Source organism: Elephantulus edwardii, unplaced genomic scaffold, assembly GCF_000299155.1.
Source record: "Elephantulus edwardii isolate Elephantulus edwardi_28Jun2011 unplaced genomic scaffold, EleEdw1.0 scaffold00072, whole genome shotgun sequence".
NCBI lineage: Eukaryota > Metazoa > Chordata > Mammalia > Macroscelidea > Macroscelididae > Elephantulus > Elephantulus edwardii.
The window spans coordinates 13,115,865-13,127,625 of record NW_006399822.1 but is presented as its reverse complement, the minus strand read 5'-3'; the positions used below and the strand labels follow the sequence as shown (position 1 = coordinate 13,127,625).

At 38.8% G+C, this 11,761-nt stretch overlaps 1 pseudogene; it reads left to right on the top strand.

Moving 5' to 3' along the window:
• The first annotated feature begins 587 nt into the window (after positions 1 to 587).
• LOC102877134 lies at positions 588 to 1,169 on the top strand (annotated as a pseudogene).
• The last annotated feature ends 10,592 nt before the right edge of the window (positions 1,170 to 11,761 follow it).

Genomic DNA, 11,761 nt, shown 5'->3' with positions numbered 1-11,761 from the left:
GGATTGACTCAGTGACTGGGGTAATGGGGGTAAATTTGTCAGATGCATTGAGCTTGGATCAAGATAGAGCAGAGTTCAGAGCTGTTGTACATAAGGTTGCCATAAGTCTGAAGTGATTCAATGGCACATAACATATACACACACATACATATACATTTATACACACACACACACACACACACACACACACACACACACACACACATGACTTCTGCAATGGGCTCTTGTGTGTCAGGAAGTGTGAGGATGGCACAGGCTAGAACAGGGTTCAGATCTTTTGTTTATAGGTCACATACTGGTAGTTTCAATGCAGCAGCAACTCCTTGGAAGAATGATGAACAATCTTCTCATATGTGATTTACAGCCTCAAAAATCCAATGGACAGTCAGCTGTTACTTCTACTTGACTGCAATGACATGAGAAAGAGAGAAAGCTATGCCTAATCACAAACCCAAATTTAACTATATGGCTTGCAAGGAATCTTAAATATAAGGAGCTGGAACAGCTGAATGTTAAAGAATAGGAAAGAAGAGTCTGCCTCGGGCCGCAGCCGCACAGCTGGAGGTGGCAGAGCGGAAGTCCCAGCCATGGCTGCAATCGGGAAGAAACTGGTGATTGTAGGGGATGGTGCCTGTGGGAAGACCTGCCTCCTCATCGTTTTCAGCAAGGATTAGTTCCCCGAGGTCTACGTCCCAACCGTCTTTGAAAACTACATTGCTGACATCGAGGTGGACGGCAAGCAGGTGGAGCTGGCTCTGTGGGACATAGCAGGGCAGGAAGACTATGATTGCCTGCGGCCTCTCTCCTACCCAGACACTGATGTCATCCTCATGTGCTTCTCCATCGACAGCCCCGACAGCCTAGAAAACATTCCTGAGAAGTGGACCCCAGAGGTGAAGCACTTCTGCCCCAATGTACCTATCATCCTAGTGGGGAACAAGAAGGACCTGCGGCAGGATGAGCACACCAGGCGAGAGCTGGCCAAGATGAAGCTGGAGCCTGTTCGATCTGAGGAAGGCCGGGGTATGGTGAATCGCATCAGTGCCTTTGGCTACCTCGAGTACTCAGCCAAGACTAAAGAGGGAGTCCGGAAAGTATTTGAGATGGCCACTCGTGCAGGCCTCCAGGTCCGCAAGAACAAGCGCCGAAAGGGCTGTCCCATCTTCTGAGACCCCTCCTGATTCCCCCCTACCTGCTGCCCTCCCAGGAGTGTAGACACTTCTCCAGCTCTATCCTCCTAGGCGGCAACTATATCTTCAGAGCTCATCCCGTCAGTCCCTCCTAGGACTGAAGGTGCCCTCTTCTAGTTCCCTCAGCCCAGGACTGCACTGAGTGCCCCAGCCCCAGTGGTGGTGGTGGACTCTTCCCAGCCCCCTGGGAACCTCTGCTGTGCTCTGTCCTTCCAGAGTCCCTGCAGCTATGGAGGTGAGGCCTGGAGGATCTGTCACACACCAGCACTTTATAAACTTCCTGCTCATAGGAGAGTGTCAGGGGCAGGGGACTTTGAGGATGTGACCAGAGTCCTAGCTCCAGATTATCTTGCTTTGAGCAGGGGCCTTGTCTCCGACTGTACTCTGTGGAGGGGCGTGAATAAAGGTCATAGGCTCCAACAAAAAAAAAAAAAAAAAAAAAGGGAAAATAACTAATGGAAAGTAGCTGATATGACTATACTAAAAAGCAAAGTTGATTTGGAGACAAGTAGCATCAATAAAGTTAGTGGTATTTCATAATGATAAAAAAAATAAATCCTTCAGGCATCGTGTTGTTGTTAGGTGCCATCGAGTCGAGTATACCTCATAGTGACCCTATGAACAAAAGATCTGAACTCAGTCCTGTTCTGCGCCATCCTCACACTTCCTGACACACAAGAGCCCATTGGAGCAGTCACTGTGTCAGTGTACCTGGTTGAGGGTCTTCCTCTCCTTCACCGACCCTCCACCTTTTCTAACATCATGTCCCTATCCAAGGAATAGCATTTTCTAACAGTATGTCCAAAGTATGTGAGGCAAAGCCTCACTGTTCTTGCCTCCAAAGAGCACTTCGGCTGCACCCTCTCCAAGACATCTGTTCATTCTCTTGGCTGTCCTTGGGATGTTCAGTGCTCTTCTCTAACGTCACAACTCAAAGACAGCAATTCTCTTTCTGTCATCCTTATTCATTGTCCAGGTCTTGGATGCATAGCAAGTGATCAGAAAGACTATGGCTTGAAACAGAAAAATTCTAAAATTTTATGTGCCTAATATTAGCTGCACAATATAAGTATTATGTATGTCTGCCTTGTAATTAGTGCAAAGACAAAATGGGAACAGCCATATCCCACCTCGACTAAATCTACAAGGTGTAACTACCCCAATGAGCAGCATCCACCACACAAAACTAATTCCTGTGAGGTCAGTCATATCCTCCCACACTGCTACACCCACTTGTTGGGTTAAAAAGTCTGCATAAAAGTGTTCAAAAATACCTTGAATAAAGCATGCATTAGTGCTCAAAAAAAAAAAAAAGTCTACTGCAGTGGCCACACAGACTTTACAGAACTGCACTCATGGTTATGGGGATTATTAGGGAAGTTAACAAGTTCAGTTTAACAGCAAGATAGCAAGATATAATTCCTCAGCTTCTCATTTGACAAGAACATACAGTCCCTAAATCCAGACAGCTTCTTGGTTGACAGCATGGTACAATTCCTGAGTTTAGAAAACTTCACAGTTAACAGCAAGAACTATATAATATGTTGTGCAGGAAACTCCACTTCCAAGGACACGTGCTATTTTTTTCCCCTTTTCTTCTCCTGTTGGTAAGATCCCCCCTTTCTTCTGCTGAATATGCTCAATTTAATGGTGAGAATGACCAGTCGCTTTGTGAATCGATTAACCCACCTTATTTGCATGAGAGAAAAATGGCTTATGCAGCTGTTGGTGATGTAGGCAGGCTACATTGAGTTCAGGCACCTGAATCAGATTATAGACAATGGTCTAGGGAAGCAAACTTTCAGCAACAACTCACACCATGCTTTTCTTCCAACATATATTCTTTATCTTATGATAAAGAATACAATCATTGAGATAGCTAAGTCTGCCCAAGACAGACTCCATCCTCATCCTTGGGGCCTCCAAGTTCTGGTTCACTTTGGATTTGCTTGCTCATTATTGATCTGGATGTTTCCATTAACCCTCAGTGCCAGGTTCATGAAATAACTAAAATAACTCATGTAACTCAGGTATATACTGTATTTACTACAATTTTATTATAATAAACAACAAAATACAAATGAAAAGATTAATACAACGAGATCTGGCAATGTCTCCAATATGAACTTCCCCTGTCCTGAAGGACGCATTTACCTGAACTTCAGTGTCTTAGAGTTTGATTTATTTTTATTCACTCACTCTCATTGTTGTTCAGTCAGGACCAACTGATAGCTGACTCTCCAGTGGTTTTCTAAGGCCATAAATTGCTAGGGGAGTGATTGCCCTTCTTTGTCTTTTGAGAGCTACTGGCGGGTTTGAACTGCTAGAGAGGCATAGCTTTTGATTTAGCATCTCAACTCCCTGTGAACTATGCTGCTAGAGCTAAGAATGATTGACGGATGATTGTCCACATGGTTAAATTTAACCTCAAGCCCACACCCTAAGTTTGAGCTGATATCGTATATTGAATACTTCTGTTATTGCCGGCCCGTACCCCAGAGTCACTTCATTAACATAAAAAAGATTCCTACCACTCACCAAAAATGGGGGCAAATTATTTAGGTAAAATTATTGGATGTCTCAAATATATAAAGCAAAATCTTACAGAACTAGAATGGTAAACAAATCCACAAGCAGATTCAAGAGATTTGAATATCACCTTAAACTTTGACCTGTTGACATTTATAGAACATTTAATAGAAAAAGTTTAGTCTTTTGCACAAGCCCACAGAATATTTATCTAATGCTGACCATAGCTGAACAATAAAGCAGATTTATATTTTTAAAATAATTTCTTTTAATTGTGATTTTAATGCAAGTTTACAGAAAAGCTGGATTTTCATTTATTATTTCGCCTTCCCCCTCTCTCCTTCCCTCCTCCAGTTCATTTTACTTCTTTTTTAAAAATATACATTCATTGTTGCACAATTCCCTCCCCCCTCCTTCCATCTCCTTCAGTACACTTTACAATGTACCTCTTATTCTGGAATGTTGTCATATGTATAATGCCTAATCATATATTCCTTTTAAACAGTTCTTTCCTTCATCTGTTCCAATTCGGTGTGCCTTATCTATCCACTCTTACTCTTTTCTCCTCCAAATCTCCCCTATCAGTCTTGTTTTATAACAGTGGAGCTATGCAGGATTTACCCTTTTGTGGCAGATATTTCACTCAGCATAATGTCCTCAAGTGTAACCCATGTTGTATAATGTTTTATGAATTTATTTCTTTTCAGTATTGCATGGTATTCCACTGTGTGAATTTACCATAATTTTTCTGTCCATTCGTTTGTTGATAGGCACTTGGTTTGCTTCCATCTCTTTGCTATTGTGAATAATGCATACAACTCTTTGTATGGCAATTCTGGTTTCTTTAGGTTTTATTGCCAGTAGTGGCTTTGTGGGGTCAAATAGTATTTATATTTACATTTTGAGAAAGCTCCAAACTGCCTTCCACACTGGTTGGTTGCATCATTTTACACTTCTACCAGTCTCTCCAGAATCTTGCCAGCATTTACTGTTTGCTGATCTGTTGAACTTTGCTGTGGGGTGAGATGATATTTCATAGTTGTTTTAGTTGCATCTCTCTGATGATTAGGGATTTTGAACAGTATTTCTTTCATGTGTATGTGTACCATCTGAATGCTGTCTTTTGTTAAGTATCTATTCATGTCCTGTACCTATTTTGCTGTTGGGTTATTTACCTTTTCCTTGATGATGTTCTGGAGATATGAGTTCCTTATCAGATATTTCCTTATGAAATATTATTTCCCCAGTCTGTTGATTTCCTCTTTACTCTGCAGAAGTTTTTTTATGTGCATAGGGATTTGATTCTTAGAAGATCCCATTTATCTACATTGTTCTCTCCTGGTTCTAAGTTTTTCATTATCCTTTAAAGATTGTTCATACTGTGGATTAGGGATTCTAGAGTTCTTCCAAACTTTTCTCTGATGAAGTTTATAATCTTTGTTTTTATTCCTAGGTTCTTGATCCACTTTGAGGTTTTTTTGTGTATGGTGGTGTTAGGTGTTGTCTTGCTTGCATTTTCTATAGAGATAGTTTTCCATTTTTGCCAACACTACATGTTAAAGAGGCTTTCATTTCCCCATTTAACTGTGTTTGTCTCCTTGTAAAAAATCAGTAGATAAGCTGAATTCTGGGTTCTCAATTCTATTCCATTGATCTATGTGTCTGTCACTATACCAGTTCCACATTGTCTTGACAAACATGGCTGTGTATTAGGAGTTTTAAAATTTTATTTTATTGGGAAAAACATAATGGGGGCACAAGGAGGTGAGGGTTTGGATTTGAGATCAGTGAGTGAGATACCTCCCATCTTGTTTCTCTTTTTCAGAAGTGCTTTACTTATTTAGGGTCTCTTTCCTTTTCAGGTGAAATTGGAAGTTGCCTTTTCTATCTCGTTAAATAATGGAATTGGTATTTGTATTGGGTTTTCATTGAACTTTTAGATTGCCTTTGATAGAATTATCATTTTCACAATAGTGAAATCCATGAGCGTTGCACATTCTTTCATTTCTTCAAGTTTCTTTTGTTTCTTATAGTAATATTTTGTAATTTTCTTTGAGTAAGTTTTTTGTGTTTCTAGTTAGATTTACTTCCTTCACAAGTATTTAATCTTGTGGTTAGCTGTTGTGATAGGTATTGTTTCTCTTAGCTCCATTTCTGTATTTGTCACTGTAGAGAAAGGTAATTGAATTTTGTATCCTTGTGTCCTGCTATTTTGCTGAACTGGTAGAGTACGCACAATAGTTTGCTCTCTGACTCTTTAGGGTTTTCTAAGAATACTATCATGTCATCTGCATATAAAGATCATTTTACTTACTCTTTGTCAATTAACAACAATAACATCAACATAGAGAGAGAGATCAGCTGGCCCAGTGGACAGAAGGTGATGCTACCAAGCCAGAGGTGGGTGACTTTTAATCTGTGGCCCTCAGGCCTGTCTTTCATTGTTTTTGTTTAGACATCCCTCTAGGTTGTATAGCCCTGATGTACAAGTTGCCATACAGTGGTAACTTGTGGTTGCTTTGAGACTGAACACAGTAACACTGTTGTGCCAGATGCGTCAATGGCTGATTACCCAATGTGGACAGAGTGAGGTGGAGCTCCCCGATTAAAACAAGCTTGGAAGGAGGAGTGGCATCCACTTCCATAATAGCTTGCCTCTGGAAACCCTATGAACCTGGAGAGAGGATGACAGACACCCAAGCGTTGAGGACTCTCTTTCATAGGGTCACTATGAGTCGCATGCGACTCGATGGCACTTAACAACAACAACAATTTTGTCAATTAGGATACCTCTTATTTCCTTCTTTTGACTTACTGCTCTTGCTAAGACTTCCAATACAATATTGACTAGGAGACATGAGAGGGGGCATTGTCTACTTCCTGTTCTTGAAGGGAATGCCTTTAATCTCTTGACATTAAGAACAATGTTGGAACTTGGTTTTGTGTATATAGTTGTTGTTTTTCTTTTTTTTACCTAATGCTATCTGACTTTTATTTCTTTTTTTAAATTTAGGTTGTTTATTTTTCATTTCAATGAACATCTACAGAGATTTTGGGATTCCATTCATTCATTGTTGCACCCTTCTCCCCACACAAACCCCTCCCCCCTCCCCCACACATTTGCTCCTCTCCTTGAAAAGCAAAAGAAAAACTCACTCATTGGTACACAATCCCCCCCCACGCCCCCCCCCAAACCCCACCCCCTACCCCCAAATATAATCCACTCTGCAACCCTCATTTCATACTCCTACGATAAAAATTTACACACATATACACACATAGATAGATATAGAATATATATAGATATAGATATAGATGATATAGATATAGACATAGATAGATATAGATATATTGAGGAAATCCCCATTTCTATTTTGTTGGGTGTTTTAATTAGGAAAGGGTGTTGGATTTTGTCAAATGCCTTTTCTGCATCAATTGATAGGATCATGTGGTTCTTGTTCTTTGCTTTGTTAATGTGATGAATTACATGGATTGTTTTTCTTATGTTGAACCATCCTTGCATGCCAGTTATGAATCCCACTTGGTCATAGTGAATTATTATTTATTTTTTAATGTATTGTTGGATTCTTTTGGCCAGGATTTTATTCAGGATTTTTGCATCTACGTTCATGAGAGATATTGGCCTATGGTTTTCTATTTTGGTGGTGTCTTTACCTGACTTTGGTATCGACGATATGTTTGCTTCATAGAATGAGTCTGGGAGAATTCTTTCTCTCCATCTTTTTCTGTTTTCTAAAGCACTTTATGTAGAATTGGTGACAGTTCTTTTCTGAATGTTTGGTAAAATGCACTATTAAAACCATCTAGTCCATGGGTTATTTTGTTGTTGTTGTTGCAAGCTGTTTTGTTGGAAGCAATTTCTTCTTTTGTAATAGGTCTCATCACGTGTTCTGCTTTGCTCTGTGACAGCTTTGGTAGATTTTGAATTTATAAGTATTTTTTTCATTTCCTCTAGGTTTTTATATTTGTTTGGGTCTAGTTTTTCCAAGTATTCCATTTTTAACCTTCCTATTTCAGTTGGTTTAGTTGTGACATTGCTCCTTTCATCTCTTACTCAGATTATTTGTCTTTTCTTTCTTTTCCTTTGTTAGTTTTGCTAGTGCTAGTGGTTTGTCAATTTTATTGACCTGTTTGAAAAACCAACTCCTGGTTTTGTTGAAGGTTTCAATTGTTTTTGTGTTTCCTATTTCATTTATTTCTGCCCTAATGTTTATAATTTATTTTTTTAAAGAGAGTGTTGGGTTCTCTTAGAGTTATTTTTGAACTTGTTGGAAATATTGGGTTTCAGAATCAATTATCTTTTTTTTCTTCCCTTTTGTTGTGTTTGCTTATTGCTATAAATTGACTTTAATTACTGCTTTGGCTGTTTCCCAGAGGTTTTGGTAAGTTGTGTTTTTATTATAATTTGTTTCAAGAAACTTTTTTATCTCAATTTTTATTTCTTCTATTACCCACTCAATGTTCAAGCAGGATGTTGCTTAGCTTCCAAATGTACAGGTTTTTCCTTCTTTCTCTTCTTGTTATTAATTTATAACTGTATAGTCTTGTGGTCTGAGAAGATGCTTTGTATTATTGCTATGTTTTTTACTTTATTGATGTTTGCTTTGTGACCTAAAAAGTGATCTGTTATTGAGAATATCCCCATGCCCATTGGAGAATAAAGTACACTGTGCTTTTTGGGGTGCATTAGCCCACACATATCTATGCAATCTAGTTGCTATATTGTGTGGTTTAATTCTTCAGCATCTTTGTTGAGTTTCTTTCTGGTAGTTCTGTCTTTTCTTGAGAGTTGTGTATTGAAATCTCCTGCTACTATTGTGCTGTTGTCTATTTCGTTTTTCAGTCTGTTAATATTTGCTTTGTATATTTTGCAGTTCATTCATTTGTTGCATAGGTATTTATGATGGTTATGTCCTCTTGACCTTTTAAGCATTATATAGTGATCTTCCTTGTCCTTTGTGATGATTTTTATGCAGAAATCTGTTTTATCAGAGATAACAACAAACTGTGGCTGACTCTGAAAAAATGGGAATCCCAGAATACTTGATTGCTGCTCCTGCTTTTTTTCTGGTTGCCATTTGCTTGATATATTTTTTTTTCTCACTCTTTTATTTTTAGTCTTTCTTCATCTTCACTTTTTAGGTGTGTCTCTTGTAGACAACATAGTGTTGGGAGAATTCTTTCTCTCCATCTTTTTCTATTTTCTAACACAGTTTATGTAGAATTAGTGACAGTTATTCTCTGATTATTTGATAAAATTCACTTGTAAACCCATCTGGTCCAGGGATATTTTTCTTTCTTTTTTTTTGGCTGGAAGTTTTTTTATCACCTGTTCAATTTTTTCTTTTGTAATGAGCCTGTTCAGGTGTTAAATTTCAGTTTGTGTCAGTTTAGGTAGGTTGTAAATTTCTAAGTATTTGCCCATTTCCTCTAGATTTTCATATTTTCCCCATAATATTCCATAGTTAGCCATTTTATTTTAGTTGGTTCTGTTGTGACATTGCCCATTTCATCTTTTAATCAGATTATTAGAGTCTTTTCCTTTGTTATGTGCCGTTGAGTCATTTGCGACTCATAGTGACCCTATGTGCAACTGCCCTAAACCCTGCTCTATCCTGTGCCAATCGCACTGCCTCTGACACGCCCATCCCGATTACTCCAGTCACTGAATCAAGCCATCTCATAGAGGGTCTTCCGCGTTTGCACCGCTCCTCCACCCTCCCAAGCATGATGTCCCTCTCCAAGGACCTGTCCCTCCTTGCAACATGCCCAAAGTATGTCAGACAAAGCCCCAGATGCTTGCCTCCAAGGAGTAGCTTGGTTTAACCCTCTCCAGGGTGAATCTGTTTGTTTTCTTGGCAGTCCATGGTACATTCAATACTCTTATCCAGAACCACAGCTCAAAGGCATCAATTCTCCTTCTGTCCTCCCTAGTCATTGTCCAACTCTCTGATTCATAACAAGTGATTGTAAAGACCATCGCCTGCGTCAGGTGCACCTTAGTCTCCAGAGAGACACCATTGCGCTTGAGTACTTTAGAGAGGTCCCTAACAGCAGACTTTCCCATCGCAATACATTTTTTGATTTCCTGGATGCTGGTGCCAAGAGTGTTGACCACGGAGCTGAGCAAACTGAAGCTATGAACAATCTCAATCTCTTCGCCATCCATCCTGTTGCTACCAGTTGGTCCAGTGGTGAGAATCTTTGTCTTCTTGACATTGAGCCTCAGTCCATACTGAAGGCTGCAGTCCTTGACCCTCTGCAGCAAGTGCATGAGGTCCTCCTCAGTTTCAGCAAGCAGGGTTGTGTCATCTGCATAACGCAGATTGTTAATAAATCTTCCACCAATTCTGATGCCACAATTCTCCTCATAGAGCCCAGCCTCCCAGATAGTCTGCTCTGCATACAGGTTAAAAAGGTATGGAGACAGGACATATCCCTGGCGTACACCCTTCCCAATTTTAAACCATGTAGTGTTACCCTGTTCTGTTCTGACTACTGCCTCTTGGTCCAAGTATAGGTTTCGCATTAGCACGATTAAATATTCTGGGATTAGTGGTTTGTAAATTTTATTGACCTTTTTGAAGAACCAATTGCTAGTTTTGTTGATGGTTTCAATTGTTTTTCTGTTTTCTATTTCATTTCTTTCTGCCCTAATTTTTAGAATTTCAGTTTTTCTAGTGGGTGTCAGGTTTTCTTGCTGTTCTTTTTTCAATTTTTTGTAGATGTTAGGTTAGAGTCAGTGATCATTTTTTCCCTGCCTTTTATTGTGTTTGTTTACTGCTATAAATTGATCTCTGATTACTGCTTTGGCTGTTTCCAAGAGGTTTTGGTAAGTTGTATTTTCATCATCATTTGCTGCAAGGAACTCTTTAAATTTATTTTTATTTTTATTTCTTCTAGTATCCACTCATGTTCAAGCAAGATGTTGATCAGCTTCCAAATGTATGGTTTTTTTTTTCTCCTTTATCCTCTTCTTACTGATTTCTAGTTTTGTAGCATTGTGGTCTGAGAAGATGCTTTGTATTATTCCTATTGTTCCGATGTTTTTGTAATTTATTGATGCTTTCCTTGTAACCTAAAATGTAATCTATTCTTGAGACCATTCCATACACATTAGAGAAGAAGGTATACTGTGCTTTTTTGGGTGTGCATGAGCCTATAAATATCTATGAGATCAAGTTGGTTTATTTTGTGGTTTAATTCTTCATGATCTTTGTTGAGTTTCTTTCTGGTAGTACAAAACAAAATCTCCATAACCAGCCAAGTTCTGTTACTGTTGTGGTATCTGAGTATCTGGCACCATTTATATTAATCATCTGTCCTATTTTGTAATAGCAATATTATGCAGAATTTTTCCTTTTGTGACTGAGATATTTCACTCAGCATAATGTCCTTCAGGCTTCTCCATGTTGTATAATGTTTTACAGGTTCATTGTTTTTCAGTGCTATGCAATATTTCATTGTGTAAATGTACCATAGGTTTTCCTACACATTCATTTGTTGATGGGCACTTGAATTGCTTCCAGCTCTTTTCCATTGTGAATAACACAGCAATAAACATGAGAATTTATACATCAGTTAGAGTCATGGCTCTGGTTTACTTATGGTCCAGGAGTAGAATTGTTGGATGAGTGACATTTATATTTCCAACTTTTTGAGAAAGTGACATGCTGCCCACTATAATGGCTGTACCATTTTACATTACTACCAGCAGTGAAGAAGAGTTCCAATCTCTCTGTAGTCTCACCAACATGTGTTATTTGCTGTTGCTCTTTTGAACTTTGTTATTGTTGCTGCAATGAGGTTATATAGTTATTATTTTTTGCCTTTCCCAGAGAACTAGAGATTTTGGACATTTCTTCATAAGTTTGTTTGCCATCTAAATGTCTTCTTTGGTGAAGTGTCTGTTTATATCCTGTGCCCATTTGTTTTTTAAATAAATGGAACTTACTGAATTTATTTTTGCTTTTAGGAAAATGCAGAATCAGCTTATAAAATTTGGAAAGCATATTTGTAAG